Raw genomic sequence first — 17,689 nt, 5'->3', positions numbered from 1 at the left:
GAATATTTGCTAAGTAAGCATGCTCTTATACAGCAACGTCCTGCATCTCACTCACATTCACCCTGAAGAAATGCCTTCTACTGTGTTTCTACTGTCCTGCTGAAGCAGTAGTTGACATTAGTCCCAGATTTCTCATCCGGTCTGGGGATTCAAACTAACCACCTTCTCGTTCCAAGCTTCTCTCTCCAACCTCTGGGCCACAGCTTCTCCATTTGCTTCTTCACATCTTTCCTCTCTTTCGACATTTGTGTACTGTTTCTCTCTTTCTCTTTCTCTTTCTCTTCCCCCCTATATCATCCCTGTCCTCCTCTTCCCTCCCTGTGTAAGCCAAGTGGAATAATCACCTGTTATGCTCCCTGACAGAACACCAAAGCTGGTGTGAAGCCAACATGAGAGTGAGCCAGCGGAGTGTGAAATCTATCTATCAACCGATCTCATGCACTCACTGAGAGCACTCCGCTTGACACAGTTGGCCACGCCATTTATTGAGCCTCCACAAACTCGCATGGGCCGGGGGTCTTCGCACCGATCGCGAAGCACACACATGAGAATAGCCACACGGACACACACACACACACACTAAGGCAAAACGCTTCCATGTAACCGGATTCTGATTACTTGCATGTATCTCATAATCTGTAAAATAAACATGAAATCAACTAAAGCAAAATGTTAACTCATTTGTTGGAAACACAGAAAGGAAACACAATAATTGCAGGTATTACCATTAGAGACAAACATCATTTTTCACATCTTTATGTGATGTTTAATCATGCTTGTAGATGATGATACTAATGGTACGGGACATTGTGTATCTTGGAAGCGCGACACACGAATGAAGCAATCAAATCAGTGGACAAAGACTTACACTGCAATTAAAATTAATAACTATATGCAGAGTTCCACGCAAGGAACCCGTGGCTCAAATGTATTGATATTGACTAATCAAATGTGATTATGGGATATAGAATTACAATTTGATTCACTCATGAAATATTTCCATCATGAAAACAGCACAGAGAGACAGCAGAAATCAGGGTAAAACAACATTCGATTTAGTTCCCTGCATGCATAATGAACTCATAAATAGAATAAATCCAGTGCATGCAACACTGGAATTATGCAGCAGTGGCGAATTCACTCTGAACTGAATGAATATATCCACCGGAGAGCAATGCATTCAACATACTAACTGTGATGGAGGGGTTGGACACTCGGAGCCCTGGTGTATCTCTGCATCAAGGACGTGATCCTATGCTAATCCTCCGGTGAATTATATAGCATGTGAAAATGATGTGGTGCGTGGCGAATGTCTGCACTAAATATTTACAAAAGCCCCATAACTGATCTGAATGAGCCCTTTGAGAGCGACTTGGGAGGTAACACAATGGGAGAGGAGTGACCTTGCAGGGGGAGAGGGCCCGGAGAGAAAGAGAGCGATTATGTGGCGCGTGAATGGCTCGGCTGTTGAGGAGCGAAGGAGGCTAAGACAGAGGAGGGAGGGAGAAGAGGGAAAAAAAAGAGAGAGAGAGAAGGGGAGATCATCACTCTGCAGTTTGCCCTGTAGAGATGGAGGGTGGGATGGGAGAGAGGAGAGGAGAGGAGAGGAGAGGCATCGCTGGTGCACCGCAAACTAGCAAACCCTCCCCTCCCTTCCCTTCCCTTCCCGTCTTTCTCTCCCTCCTCCCCCCCAGTCTCCCAGGACTCATGGAAGAGAAGCTACTGTACAAACACAGCCCAAAGCCAGTCCGCGGTCACCCATATTTATTGGTCCACAGCCAAGCATTTTAACTAGCAGAACACGGGCCCAAATATGAAGTGGAACTGCTTGCTGGCACATTAGACAGTTTATTTTTGGACGCCTCTGACTTTGATTTGGTTATCCTCGAGTGGATTTGACTCGGGAGAGCGCTGCGATGATATGCTCGGTTTTTCTGCAAGGGAGAGTGTGTCAGGTGTGTCTGACAGGTGTGAGAGTGTGTGTGTGTGTGTGTTTTGGGAGGTGGGGAAAATACAGTTTTTTCAGTGGGTATCTGTGGCTTGTATCAAGGAATTGTATGCGTGTGTGTGTGTGTGTGTGTGTGACGTCTTTGTTCTGTGTGTGTGTGGCTGTCAAAGATATAGATCCGCACACTTGTTCTTTCATGAGTGGACCTGGTGGCACCCCACTGGGACACATGTCAAAGCAGGAGAGGAGAGGAGAGGAGGCAAAAGTAAAGAGAAGAAGATAAGAGGAAAATAAAGGAGAGGAGACAAAGACTGATTCTGTCTTCATCTCTCTCTGACTGACACACACAACATACATATCCTATATATCTCCATCCAAATGTCAAGCGAATTCTACGTAAACCAAAAAATAATATGTGAATTAGCTGCATTTCCATCAGCCACTTTCGAGCTGTTGTGCAATGAAACTGAACCATTGGTCAGGCAGATCATGCTAAGCCTACATCATGACTGATTTGACAAATGCGTTTCCATTACTATTTATAGTACAATTGCTTTAGCAACAAAAAATATTCCTCCTCAAGTGAGCGTCAAAACCTTTTTAGGAAATTTAATGAAGAAAATTAACCAATTTTGTTTCCTTTCAATGTCGATACACTGCAAAAAAGGTCCATCTTAACAAGTCATTTGGTCTCATATTCAGCCTTCAAACCTTATTTTTCTCAAAACGTCAGAAAATTACAATTTTAGCAACAAATAAGAGACTAAATGACTTCAGATAAAAATGAGTTAAGATTTTTTGCAGTGTACACCGTTAAAAACTTAAAAACTTGGATGGAAACCCAGCTATAGCCTCAAAACCCCACTCCACCACCACCACTACACACACACACACACACACACACACACACACACACACATTCCTCCCCACGGGCACAACGATTCCATCTCTTTTCTCTCTGGAAAGTTGATAAAAGGGGTCTATCTCTGCTCAGTGTGGGCCCACTCCAGCCCATTGGTCAAGGCCGGGCCAAAAGTTCACCGCCGTCAGCCCTGAACTGATGGCTAACGTTTTTACAACCTTTCGGGCGTCGCGGAGGAATCATCGTTCTGTCTGTGCGGCGGCAGCGGGGGGAAAGCTCATCAGCCATTCCACACATGCTCCCTCTCTCTGCCATGGGAGCCCTCCATTAGGACAGAACGAGCGTAGTAAAAGATTTCCACCTCACTATTACTTTTCCCTCCTTTTTTTTGCTCCATCTCCCTTGTTCTCTTTCCCCCTCTCTCTCTCTCTCTCTCTCTCTCTCTCTCTCTCTCCTCCCAGCACACCTATTTCTCCCCCTCCACCCTCCTGCACACCTCAATATTGTCCTGGGAGGGGGGGGGGGGGGGGGGGGGCTTTAATTCCACCACTTCCCCTCTTTGACTTTGAATTAATGTACACCGCGGTGAAACTGGCAAAGACAAGAAGTACATTTCCCCCAGTCTGAACTCTGTTTCTCTTGATTCTGCGAGACTGCTGGGTGGTGCGGCGCGTGAGCTCGCCCCTCGACGCGTTTGATTTCTAGACTCGGCTTGAAGTTGCTTGAGTCGAGGGGGCATAGCTCATATATTTTACATGGTAGCAAGGTGGTGCGCTGTGCAAACATCAGTTATTTTTCTGGTTTTCTAAATGAGTAACCTCTTAACGGGTCAATCCCGCTCTCAAAGAGAATTGACGTGGAGTTGCTCAAAGAAGTGTTCACACGCCATGCGTTCATTTGGGATGTTTTTGTCTGTGATTTGCCAAAATTGCCCTATATATCAAAGCAGAAGGTTGGGTTTTTCTTAGAAATCTATGTAAAGGTATGAAACCCCCCCCCAAAAAAGAGAATTCAACCTCCTTTTTCATGTGTGCTGGATTGCATTACAGGGAATTTGTTTTACATTTCATTTGCTAAAACCCTTAACCACAACTTAAAAATGTCCTTTGAGTGTTGAAATGAATATGTTACTCAAGCTCAACGTTCAAATTTTAGTTAAGGGCTTTGAGCTACATTCCCAAAACTTCTACTTCTGCTTTTCTTTGTGCTTGAGTCACATTTTTCATCTGATATTGTTGTATAGTAACATCCATCTGCAGCGTATAACCCGGACTATTCCACCGGTGCCTTTTCTGCAATAAGTTGAGTAGGACGAAGAAAAAAATAGCTAAAGGCAAGAGCAACTCTACCTTTCGTGCCTTTTAAAAGTAATGCTCCATGTCTAGAGAATGGCAAGTGAGAAATATGCAGTGAGATGTTCTTGTGAATATCTTTCTGAGAAGCTTGATATTGAAAAAGCTCGCGAAAATGTTGTCCACATACAAAAATGACCTCCTACCATTGACTGACAGAATCACTATTTTTCCAAGAGCAGTCACTGATAAATGAAGGAAATATTTGCAGGTTGTACTGAAAGACCACATTGTCTCACTGGAAAGGGTGCTATGATGAAAGCATAAGGACTAGATCATGATGCAGTTCTACTGAATATGTGCTTGAAAGGGTTCAGTTTGGTTATTTGACATGGATTATCAAATTGACACTTTCCCTCATGTGGCACTTTGGTTCTCAATTCCTCAAGAAGGCCCCACAGTGAGGTCTAGTGATGGGTCGATTCACAAATCAATCGTTCATTTGGACAGTACTTTAAAGTCAACGAGTCGAATTGGTTTGCCAGTGGAACTGAATTGAAATTTCAAATCGACGTTGGCAATGACTTCAATTCTGGTTGGCTAATCTCAAAGCATTCACAAATTCTCAGTCCAAAGTGCTGGATACGAAACTATCATTTTCACAAAGGTGAATCCAGTGAACCAGATTCACTACTGTTGGACAGACTGAAAGAATTGAGTTACTTAAAATAATCGGTTTCCCCACCATTGGTAAGGTCCAACGTCCTGCAACCATCTGAATCTACTGTACACCGTTTAGACACCGTTCTACACTATCATCAGCCTCCTTGTGTACTTCTCTGAACAAACCCTGGCTCTGCTCCAACCTGGGTTCGTCATCAGCTACACTAACAGCTGCAGTGTATGAAAATGCAATCTAATCATCCTGATCTAGCTACAGGAGGGACCTGAAATCAATTTTCCTACTTTTTTTGCCCTGTTTGATATCCTTTCTCTCTGGCCAGATCCCCTGTCTGCTCTTCTCAGCTGCATGTGAAGCGCTGAAGTTCACTCCAGGATTTGAAGTTACAATTTTGTAAACTACAATATTTTTCACCACATATAAAGAGGGGTTACTATCAAGTTTCAGGTTTGAAATATGTGAGTCCATGATTTCACCTTGGGCGGTTTGAGCAGTATTATCAAACATTTGCTGTCTCCCATAGCCAGACAGAAGAAAGAGAACAGATACGCAGTTCCAAAGAGAACAAGTCTGAAAAGATGGATCTTGGATGATTTTCTTATGATACAGCAAGAGTTTTTTTCTCTAGTCTGGAACTAGTAGAAACCATTTGAATATCCCGCAGAATCAGTCTTCTAAATCAGTGTTAATGAAGTAGCTCCAATTTCTCCACAGGGATCGTTAAAGTTTCATTAGTTTCATCTACATGCCAGATGCTTGAACCCCAGAGGTGTCAGAGGTGTTCATCTTTACATTCACCAATATATGGGATCCAGTGCAACTATATCTTCATAATGAAACCGCATTTTGAGAGTGTTTTTCTACATTAATGTGATGTATTTGGGGGATATTGGGGCGGGGCATAATGGGGGGAGGGATCATTAAAAAGTGTAAACCAATGGGATATCAGTTAGGTAGAAAAACAGTCACAAAGTCAGCGTAGTTTAACTCACATACACACACAAACACACACACCCCAACCCTCCACCTAGAAAGCGCTAGTGCAATTGTTGACTATGTTGAAACCTATACTTCAGGGGTTTTAAATATTGAGCAATGAACATCAGGTAACATATTTTTTCATGGTTTTGGGGCAAAACTTTTCACGTATCAACTCTTAAATTGAGTGATATTCCCCTTTAGCCCTCATTAGGCGATCCCTCACAGAATTAAAAGCTCAGTGTGAGAGTTTCACATCTTAAATTTCCACAGAGGGTCCGGCTGAGATTTTGACTCCGACAACAACTTGGAGCCTCATTAATTCAAGAAATGGTGCAGTGAGAATCCACCTTTAAAAAGCAATATGTAAACGATTGTCACCACAGAGGAGTTGGCGCTCTTCCGGCTCGTACGTATGATCTTCGGTGTTAGAGAGCGCGGGCCGAGTCCGGTGAACCTCCCATCGAAATAGATCGAAGAGGAGCAAAAGGGTTTAATAGTGTATTGATGGTGGCCTCTGCGTAACCCGAGCTGCAGTGACCCCGCTTTGACGGCAACATTAGGAGGGCCAGCCAAGGCTACCGCTTAATGCCGCATAGCTAATCACCTCAAAATCGACCAAATCCTCTCTCTGTGTGTGTGTGTGTGTTTGTGTGAGAGAGAGAGAGAGAGAAAGAGTGAGAGCTGGAGAGAGACTGACAGATAGAGAGAATTGTGTGTGTGTGTACATGCAGGTATCTCTCTAAGTCATTACCACACACAGCTAAAGCAAGTGGGATTCAAACAGCTTCATAATTAACCAAAAATGAATACCAGCAGCAGTTCAAATGTTTGTCAGGTATTAATTAATTGTTGATAGAAGCAGAGGGAGGATGGAGGTCAGACTAATGCAGGAAGCGTTCAGTTCATTGCCCTTTTCGTGTCTGCCTCACATGGAAAAGGGAGCTTACAACTGCCATGCAAAGTGTACGTTTCCCACTGACATACTGTTATTGCATTATGCCACGACTGCCGTTTGAAAAATGGATGATGGAAAATAATTTTCCGAGCGGGTTCTTTCATGACGACTAGCGTTTTTGTCACTGCTGTGTCTTGATATTCACAGAGGATTTCTGTGTTAGTCTTTTTCTACTGTATTGCAGTCAAAATGGAAAAATCCAGATTGGAATCCAGACCCTAGACTCTTTCGGGAGATGAGCACAGTGTCTTAAAATGTAAATAACATGCATGAAAAGTGAGAGAAATAGGTTTGCCCATCATAAAAGGATTTTCGTGGATATTTGTGAGTGTAGATTTCATTTTCTGGAAATGTTTTTTCTTGCATAACCATGACCAAAAACCTTATCCTAACCTTAACCAAAGTTGTTTTTTAGCTAACCTTTCCATGTGATGAACAGAAGAAAACGGTGTGTTCAATTATTTCTATTGTCACATAATCCTTTCATGGTAGAGGAATGTAATCTTCACAATATTCACGTCCACAGTCCGTGCTCATTTCACAGAATTTTGTGAGACTGTGTTGTCTATTCCAGTCTGGCCTTGTCTCATCTTTTTTTGTGACAAAGTAAAAACTTTCCTCGTGCAGCTTTAACCTGCTGCATGCAGTTCCTCCCTCAGGCTTTTCTTGAGGAAATACAGAGCAGGATATCAACAATGCTGCTGCGTCAAATATTGCACCAAAACACTGTCTATAAGCATGTGAGAGAATTGTCTGTAGTCAAACAATTAGTAACAATTACACAATCACACACACACACACACTCAATCTCCCTCTCTCTCTCTCTCTCTCTCTCTCTCTCTCTCTCTCTCACTCAATGGTAATGGCAACGACAGAATTTGCATTCCAATCAACTGCGTGAGAAAATAAACATACTAAATGAATCATGAAATCATGAATTATGGCACAAACAGAATTCGCCATATGATGCTCATACATAATGATGATGACTCATGATAAATAAGCCATACATTACTCATGACTAATGCAGGGGGCCCGCTGCAACCACACGCGGAGGGAAGAAGGAGGGGGGGAGGAGGGGGGTGCATGGCTTACCTAGAAGAGAGAGAGAGAGAGAGAGAGAGAGAGAGAGAGAGAGAGAGATCATCATGTCAGTGACATAGCATTCATAATTGATATTCCTCAAGGGTGAAAGAGTCAGTAGGAGACACAAATACAGTAGTAGGCATCAAAAAAAGTTAGCCAACCTGCAGCTATCCTGCAACTTTTTCCCCACAACAGCCACAGCATGCTGTGTTGCACAAAGAACTAAACACGCAGTTTGTAACACAAAACTCAAATCAAGTCAAGCCGCTATACTTGATGGACAATTCTTATGACTGAGAAGGGAACAAAATTGGAAGTTGGCTGTAGTTTGTGACAGAGCGCGGCACACCCGAGCCTCCTGCGCTAAATAACAGCGTCTCAAAAGGAGTTTTCTTTTGACAGTCTTCTCCTGTCAGACGGGTGATTTGTTTCGGTAAAAGCAATTTTCCTTCAAAACGATATCTGTTAGTTTAGAGATACAGTGCACGGCGCTGATAGCAGGATCACGATCAGAGCCATCCTCAGACACTTGGAGCATTTACGCCTGGTTGAAACACCACTCACACACACACACACACACACACACACACGTACACCATACACACACACACAAAGCTCCAGAGTTCCGCAGTGAAAATAGGCCAGTAAAGTAAATAAGCCACTCTGATCTTTATTTCAAAGGAAGACATATGATGTTTATCGCAATAAAGAAAATTCTGAGAAATATGTCAAAGAGCCGCCACGCAGCGAAGGGGAAAGTGAGAGGGAAAGCTGGAGGAAACAAGAGAGACAGAAACAGAGAGAGTGTGTGTGTGTGTGTGTGTGTGTGTGTGTATGTGTATGTGTGTGTGGAATGAAAGAATGAAACCGCAGGAGCAGGGGAGCCTTGGGGTTCTTGCCGAGCGCTCATTGATTTCTCATTAGTAAATTCAGACCTCGATTTCATCAGCCCCGGCCAGGAAAGACAGCTAACGAAGGCATGGCTGCTGCTCTGGTGTAATTTCCCGCCAGAGGGCAAATTTCCACTCTCCTTTACCTGGTGATTAGGAGGGGAAGAGGATCTGGATTCGGTCATGGAGTCTCCCTGCAGTCTCTGGAATGAAAACACACTGCGAGGCTTTGACCGCGCTCTCCGCCCAATTAGTCCGTCCCGCGCAAACAGGCTTTCCCAGAGCACACTGATCTTGACTGGGACGGAGAGATTGATGCTTAATTAGCTGGAGCGATCGAGTATTGTTCTTCCATCTGAAGGCGCTAGAGGTGGGATGCTGGCATGCTCGAAAGGACTAACAAAAGGCACCGGGCATTAGACAGAGCCCATTTACCTGAGCCTAGCACCTGTTTCGGAAAAGTAAAGAGAGTCCTGGTTCGATAGCGGTGTTTACTTTATGTGTAGTTGACGGTTTCAGAGAATACACAGCTCCCATAGGTGGTAATGTACATCTTTTGCAGCAAACAGAACAGAGCTAACCCTTGATTTTGCTGAGCAGAAAATACACAGTGCCCTCATTAGATGGCACTGTGCACTGTAGGGCCACTGAGGAGAAATAGCTGGGGAAAACTGGTGTCTCTTCTTTTTAGTGTGCACTTTATGAGCAAAAGAAAGATTGGTTTTATCTATCAAATATCTTATGAGAGGGAAGCTGCAGTATCTGTGGGCATGTTAAAAAGAATATTGTATTTTATTGCTGTTGGAATCAGACAAGAGAGGCATTGCTTCTGATATATCTGCCAGAAGATCAGGCGGATTGTTGCTGGATAGGTTTTCATATCTGTAACATCAATGCGCTGGATGGCAATGAAAGAGAAAGAGTGAGGGTGAGAGGGAAAGAGAAAGCGAGAGAGAGGGAGATCTGTGTTTTTCACAGCCAGATAAGTGAGGAGAGATGAAAGAGGTCTCTATTGATCTTATCAAAATATAGAGGGTCCATCTCTGCTGCTATTTCACCAGTGCACAGACGCAGATGCAAACGCAGACAGACACACACTCTCTCCTCTTACTATTTATTAGGCGGTGTGCAGATGGAGCAGCTACAGATGCACACACACACACACACACACACACACACACACCGCTGCTGTTGGTTGCCTCTAATTAACTCAGTTTCCCAAACAAAATAACTGTGGAGGCAGGAATAACCACATCTGGGAGCGGTGCACTCAGCATCAATCTGAGACAGCCGGCCCGAGAATTATGGGGGACACAGAAGGGAGCGGGGTGAACGAGCAGCTGCCAAACGCCGTGCCTGGAGAAGATGAAGCGGGCGCGGGTTTGCCAAAATGAAACAGACCCTCCTCCCCAAATTGCCAAACACCAGGATGGAGGCAAATGGTGAGACAGTGGTGAGGAGTCCAGCGCATTAGGGGCTCCCACACTTGTTCACAAGTACCCGCAAATTGATAGGCATGATGCACATGTGAATTCCATGTGATGATTTGTGTTGTTGGATGTGGTTTAGTCAACTCGGTCTCACAAAATCTGAGGAAATGAGCACAAACTCTGAAACACAACATGTGAAGATTATGGATTATGTGATAACAAAACAAATTGGACACCACTTTTTCACATTATCACCACATGAAAGGGTTACCTGACTTAGCAGTTAACTTTAGGCAAGTAAAACAACTTAGGTTAAGTTTAGGGTTAAAGTGGGGCAACTAAAACAATCTGGTTAAGATTAGGGTAAGGTTTTGGTCATGGTAAAATAAGAATAACCTTTCCTGGAAATGAAAACTGAACTCAAAGTAGAAAACTTCATCTGTTTCCAGTTGTGTCTCATCCATGTAATATTTTCATCGTGGGAAAAAATATTTCTCCCACGTTATTTGTATTTCAAGGCATTGTGCTCAGTTCATGAAATGTCATGAGAGCAGATGGGTTTAGTATAGAACTATATAACTGTCTCGACTGTAGGTGGAGTAATAACAGTAAGGAGAATGAATCCTGTGATCAAAACAGTCGTCCTTATATATTCTCTCCTTGTGCTGCTCCCTCTTCGTCTCTCTCCCCCACCGACACTCACACACATGCACGCACACAAGCCTCAGGCTGCACCAGACGTGACTATGCACCAGGGTAGTGGATGAAGAGGGGAGTGAGGTGTGTGTGCGTGCGTGTGTGTGTGTGTGTGTATGTTGGCGGGGCATTGGTCTAAACAGCTGGGGCCCAGAGGGACACTAAGGTGGATTAGCGGGCCGCAGCACTGGAAATACTAACTAGTGTACTGATGAGTGGTTTTACCTGTTTGTCCCAAGGGGGGAGAAAGGAGGAGGAGTGTGTGTGTGTGTGTGCATGGACATGGTATCAAGGGGGATAAAGAAGGTGCAGTGTGTGTTATTTTGTCCTAAAATATAAACAAAAATGTCTGTTTTCATAGACAAACTGCTACAAATACTCGTACGATCATGACAAATCAAAAAAATCGTCACAAGTGTTTCACATTCGACAACGTGACCTTGACAAGATCTGAAAACACAAATCCACGTCTTCCAGATGCTGACTCACACAAACCCAGGGAGGAGCAAAGCGTGTGCTTCGCTTTTCCGAGTGTCACGCGAGCAAAAGTTTACTTTAGCCAGGGAATAGCGCAATCATAAATTAAACATGATTTCGTCTTCAAAAGCCACAGTGTTTGTTTTCCCCCCAAAAAATTTGAAACAGCTTTAGTGTAAATAAGAAAGTAATCTGTACCACAGACTGGGGAACTGAAGAAAATAATACACCAGCAATCATCCTTCCATCAGTAGCGCACTTACAGCTTACAATAGGGAGATAAGATAGGAAGATTGGTTGCTTTGGCGATGTGACAGCAGATGTTGAGAATAAGTACTGCTGTTGTAGGAGGACCAATTCAAGCTAAACATCTTTTTTCTGTCAGACAATACTTCTGTGAGGCTTTTAATGTGATGGACTTTCATCATTTTGACCAGGCTGAATATAGCTAATGTGAACTCTGCTACTATATATACATGTGTGTGTGTGTGCGTGTGTGTGTGTGTGTGTGTGTGTGTGTGCGGGCGCATTTTAGTGAATGATGCACCCGCCGCATCTCCCCGACAGCTGTGCATCCCATTTTATTCGTCTATTTGTGTCCTTGAATCTCCGCACAGCACTTCGGGATGGATGCATTTGTTAAAAGTGCTTTCTGAATCAATTTGGCTCGACTCCCATCATGACAGATAAGACTACATTTTGGGAATTTGTTACACTAAAACCACATATTGCTCATACATACACAACAAAATGCGCATTTAGATACAGTTTGTGCACAGACTTGCTCCTTCTCTCCCTCTCCCTTTGTGTCTCTCCCTTTCTCAGTTCAATGCAATATGCTTTGCCATGTTTTCTTTTTTGATGAATTCCCTTGGTATTTGGATGCTTTGCAACTCTCTCTCCCCCCCTCTCTCTCTCTCTCTTTCCCATCACTGAATGCAATCCCAGGGGGAATTGAGGACACACCCTCGCCCTACAAACCTCTCAAGGGGAGCTGTGAATTTCATAACAGTGTGTGAGTGTGTGTGTGTGTGTGTGTGTGTGAGTATGAGTGCGTGCCTTCACGTCTGTGTGTTGGGGAGGCAACTTCCACCGCTTGGCGCTAGAGGAGAAATGCCCTCCAAGCATAATTGCTATGGATCTCCCCAATGCATACACACCGTTATCACAGAGTTTGTCTAATTGTGAAAGCTGTGATCAGCAAAAAAAAAAAAAAAAAAAAGGGGAGGGTGGAAGGGAGGGGGTGGGGGCTTGCAGGAAGTGAAAGTATATTAGGAGCCATTCTCTCTCTCTCTCTCTCTCTCTCTCTCTCTCTCTCTCTCTCTCTCTTCGTTTTGGTCTCTCTCTCACGCCATAAAAGTAATTAGCATGAAGGGCAGATTTATTTAAGTAGAGGAAGCGTGCTTTGGGGGTTTGGATTAGGTTCCACATGGCTGAGGAGCGCAGGGGGAGGCCGCCACAAGCCCTCTAGTCTAACTAGCTCCGTCTGATGTAGGCTGGGATTGGCTGGTGCGGGCTGGCGTGAGCCGGCGTCCCGCAGGTCAAACGGGGATCGGTGATAAAGGTGGAAAAGGGAAGCCGATGTACCTGAAGGAAAATGGGAGGTGAGGCGGAGCTGTTCCAGAAATCAAGGCACTCTTGTATGAGGAGGAGGAAAAAAGTCGATGTCAATGTCTTATGTCAAAGTCAAACAAATGAAGCATTTTGGTCCCCCCTGAATGATGCAGGCAGCCGATCAGTAACAAGATGCATCATCCCTCCAAGATTCATCTAAATCTGACTGGTAGTGTAGCAGTTATGGTCTTTCAACGTTTGAAATTTTGACCTTTTATTTCTAGTGTCCTATCGGTGTAATGTTTTACACTGAACACAGAACCAAAATGCGTCATCCCTCCAAGTTTTGGCGAAATAAGACCAGTGGTGTCAGAGAATTGTGACCTTTAATTATAGCGCCCCCATTAGGCCAACCAGTGTAGTTTGTAAGGATAGCTGGATGTGTGATACGTTTTGTTTCAATCTGACTTACAGTGTAGGAGTTCGGACCTTTCAAATTTAGAAATTATGACCTTTAATTATCAATCAAGACAATCACTGTAACTTTTACACACACAGAACTTTACTTCAACCAGAACCTTTAAACACACAGTGCCAAAATTCATCATCCCTCCAATTTTTGTCAAGTTTTGGACCAGTGGCGTCTGAGATATGACAAATAAAAAATGTCAACCTTTAATTACAGCCCCCCCATTTGGCCAATCAGTGTAAATTTTTAAATGCAGGAACACAGCGTGGAGATGCATCATCCCTCCGGTGTCTGAGATATCACCTGAGACATCGTGTTTGAGGCTTCTTGTGGGGATGAATAGTGTGTGGAAGTCAAAACAGCCACCCTGGTCTTCATCAGGGAGTGTAAAATCACAATCTGCGATCGCCAGGTTACCTCATTTCCTGAGCTTGGCATAATGCTTTGCATGGCAGGGCCCCCAAAAAAAGAAAGAAAAACAGGATGGATATTATTACTAGCAGGGGTGCCGCTGGGAAACCATAGTAATTACCTATTCATCTCACCTATTCACTCACCTTTTCATTGTGCTATACTCTCTCCTTTATTCTGTCTTGAGACTAACAGACAGACCCTCCTCGACTTGAGTGCTCATTTTATCCTGGCTTGAAGCGCCACGGCACAGAGCTTTTTCGCCCTCATGGTTAAAAGAGTGCAGCTATTTTGAAATGGTGGCCTTCCAGGCACAAGATGTGGTGTTCGTTTTTTACCCAAAAAGCCTCGGGGCAAGAAGAAATTATAAGGTCTCCCCACCATGATGTTCTGAATATGCAGTCAATATGAGGATATACTGTCGCTCTCTTGTCGTGATTCCTTACTGGAGGAAACATACTGTGTTGACTTGTGAAGAGTCGGCCACTTATTTACACTGTATAAATGTTGACGCTAAATAAAGCGATTCATCTTTCCAACAGAGAAAACCACAGCAGATAACTGATGCGCTGTTCGCTTATGGTCAGCCCTGTAAATGAAGGGGCTACAGTGAAGGTGCCCTTGAGGTGTGTGTGTGTGTGTGTGTGTGTGTGTGTGAGTGTGTGTATGAGTTCTGTCTATGTGTGTATAACCCAGCGGGTGAGGCAGGCGAAGTAGAGGGATGTTTGATGTCTCCCACACATAAACCATGATTAACACAGTTGGGTTTCAAAGATCTGAGCGCCGCCAAGAAATAGTGCTTAACTGCACTCATGCGAGTACGCGTGAACGCGCACGCACGGCCGTGCACAGACAAGCATGGGAATGCACGCACACACACACACACACACACACACACATAAATACGCCCACATTGAGGCAGAGACAAGGAACGACAGAGAGAAGGGAAAAAGGACTGCTAAATTACTGCTCCACAGCCATGCCACGTGTCTTTAAATATGCCACATTACGAATCATTACGGTCTATTCATTCTCTCTCTTCAGACAATAGCTCTCACTTCAAAACAATTAGAGTGCAATGACACAAACCCTTGATGAAAGCGCCGCCGTTAGTTAAAAGGGCTGAAAATGATACCAGTGATTTATGCCGAGACTTGGGAGAGCAACACTTTTCAACAAAAGCCAATTGACCCCCCCACCCCCACCGCACCCCCACACCCCCCCCCCCTGTGTGATTGAACCGTGGCGTAATCTGTCATTCAGCGTCGGACGCTGCCAAGATTTCATTACAATAGGAACTAATGTGAGAAAAGCAATTATTTCACTCCCATAATGCACTACTTCAGCACAACGGTGACCTTTCCGTCTCTGATTGTTCATTTTCGAAAAGCGTTCTCCGTGGTGAATATACATGAATATCAAGACTCCAAAGATAGAATATTCATGCTCGCCTTTTGTCTTTTTTTTTTTTTCGGTGTGGATGGAAGGTAATGGAACAAATTTAAGGTAAAGTTTGTCTAAAATCAGAACCATAGACTGTTTGGTGGCCCAGTACTTCTGGGACACCAATCAATGATGGTTACTACTGCTAAAATATAATATATATAAAAGTGTGGATGTGAGGATAATGGATGCTACTCGGACCCAAGCCTTGGACTGGCTGGGCCGCCTGGGAGAGGGTGTCTGATGGGAACGAAACACCCAATAACCCAGACTACAGCACTGATGAATTGTCCAAATACTTTAGATGATGTACAGTATGACCAAACTATATACATCCACAAGTGAAATAACTGTAGAGGCAGGAATAAACACGTCTAGAAGCAGTGTTTTCAAGCAACCTATCCAGGTTTAAAGCCTGTTAATTTCAATATGGAGTCAGCAGTTGTATTATATATCGACACACAGAGACAGTTTAATGTGACAATGTGACAGAAGCAATGTCCTATATGCATAATAACATACTTATTGAGTGGGGAAAAAACACTCAAAGTGCTACCATTCTGCTCTCCTGTGACAGATTTTGCATGAAACTTGATATGAACATTTACAATACAGGTCTGGATGGATGTGTAAATCAATTCTCATATTGATTGTGAGCAAACACCCTGAGTTATAATTATGTGATGCCAACATGCACCAGTCACTAATGGCACAGAATAGTCGACAAAGCAAAAAAGCCATTAGGGATTGGCAGTGTTTTTTATTTACAGTACTAGTCGAAATAGCAGAAAATCAATATGACAGATTTAAACAGGGAACTTGTAGTTGAATATGTACAGTTTCATGATGTGACTGATGGTAATGTGACTCATGGCGTGCCACAGATGTCTTTTTAAATTTGACATTTAACAATAACAGCTCCTTCATGACAATTTCCATGACTTTTGGTGTGTATGCTTAAAACACAGATCCTGAATGGCTGTCAGGTTTCAAAGTGATTGTGAAGACCCAGTCATAATACACGGTCATAGTCACAATACAGTATATGGCCCACTTTCACCAATCACAAGCAGACTTTACATACACAAATAATTGCTCCTATAGTAAGTGTACCAAATTCCATGATATTCAGTCAAACAGATGCAGTGATATCAGCTTTATATGCAGTTTTTGGAGTGTGGACTGAATTTTTTGATATTTGCACTAGCTATCATGGAGTTATGACCATTGTTTGTGATACGCCATGGACTCCCAGTTAGGTCTTATCAGTTAATAGTGGTCCGGTTTTGTCTGATTGAGCTGCAGAACACTATCTCAGTCCACTGATTCCGACTGTACGTAGTGTTTAGTGCAGAAAACATTGAAACCTTACATAAACAAAGAAAAAGCCTTGCATAAATAAGTGTTGTTTCCAAAAAATCCCAAATCCTACTTGGAAGACTTCAATGGTTCAAGAGTAAAATATGTTGTTTAGCTTGATGTACACTGAGATTTGTGCTGATATGACCTGCTAACGTGACCTATAGTTAAAAAAAAAATCAAATCTGACCTCAATAACAGCACCAGGTTTGGACCAATAGGGGTCATATTGCACAGGGATGTGATGTGATGTTCCATCTTCTATCACGGTGAGAAATTGCAAGTCTCTAGCATATACTGCAGCATCTCACGGGAAATTAACCATCGATGTTTGAAAGAAAATAGAAATGGCAAAATTGAAGGAATGCAGACAGTTTTCAGTCCAACAGAAAACTCGAAACCCTAAAAAGAATTTATTCATAGTGGAAAACATTTAATACGTGCCTAAAACATCCATCAATTAATAATAAATCTGACACTGAGGCAAAAAGGCTAACACAAAGTATCAAAGTTTCTCACAAGGGCAATCGCACCCGTTCTGTTTAACTTTTTAAGCAAGCGCTGCAATAATATGGCGAGTTAAACGCTCGAGAGAGAGAGAGAGAGAGAGAGGCGGCGGTAGCTCCTTATAACTGTTTATAGATGTATATGGCGGGGATTCGTTTGCTTTCCCCTGCATCTGAACTCATATCCCCCCTCGGTGTTTGCGCTACCCCTCACCGCGCAACCTCCTTTCTCCTCGCTCTCTTCTTCTCTGCTTGATTTCTCGGAGCTTGTCATCCCCGGCCCCGGCTTGTCCAAGAGACTCTGAGCCATTAAATATTCATCCGCTCTCATCAATTGCTCCCCCAGTCCTTTTGGAAGGAGGGAGGAAAAAAATGACATTGAATTATTCAGGGCCCAATCAGGGCTATTTCTGGCGACTGCCTTGTCATTGACTTAGATGAGGTGGCGCAGCGGGCTCCGCTGTCTGTTTGTGTGTTTTGATGTAGAGGCTCCGTTAACTCCATGTCCATCCTCAGCTGCCATAATTACAGGCATTATGCCATTATGCAGGGGTCATCAAATGCCTACTTTTCCCCTGACTGCAATTTGCCATCATTGCTGCATGGCTCAAAGACTTCGATACATCAACTGAATAGCTATATGATGTT

Source organism: Centroberyx affinis, unplaced genomic scaffold (genome assembly GCF_046629955.1).
Source record: "Centroberyx affinis isolate AG114_WGS23_722 - 3 ecotype Tasmania unplaced genomic scaffold, CSIRO-AGI_Caff_v1 ptg005247l_1, whole genome shotgun sequence".
Taxonomy (NCBI): Eukaryota; Metazoa; Chordata; class Actinopteri; order Beryciformes; family Berycidae; genus Centroberyx; species Centroberyx affinis.
The sequence above is the reverse complement of the archived record's forward strand: the minus strand, read 5'-3'. Positions refer to the sequence as shown.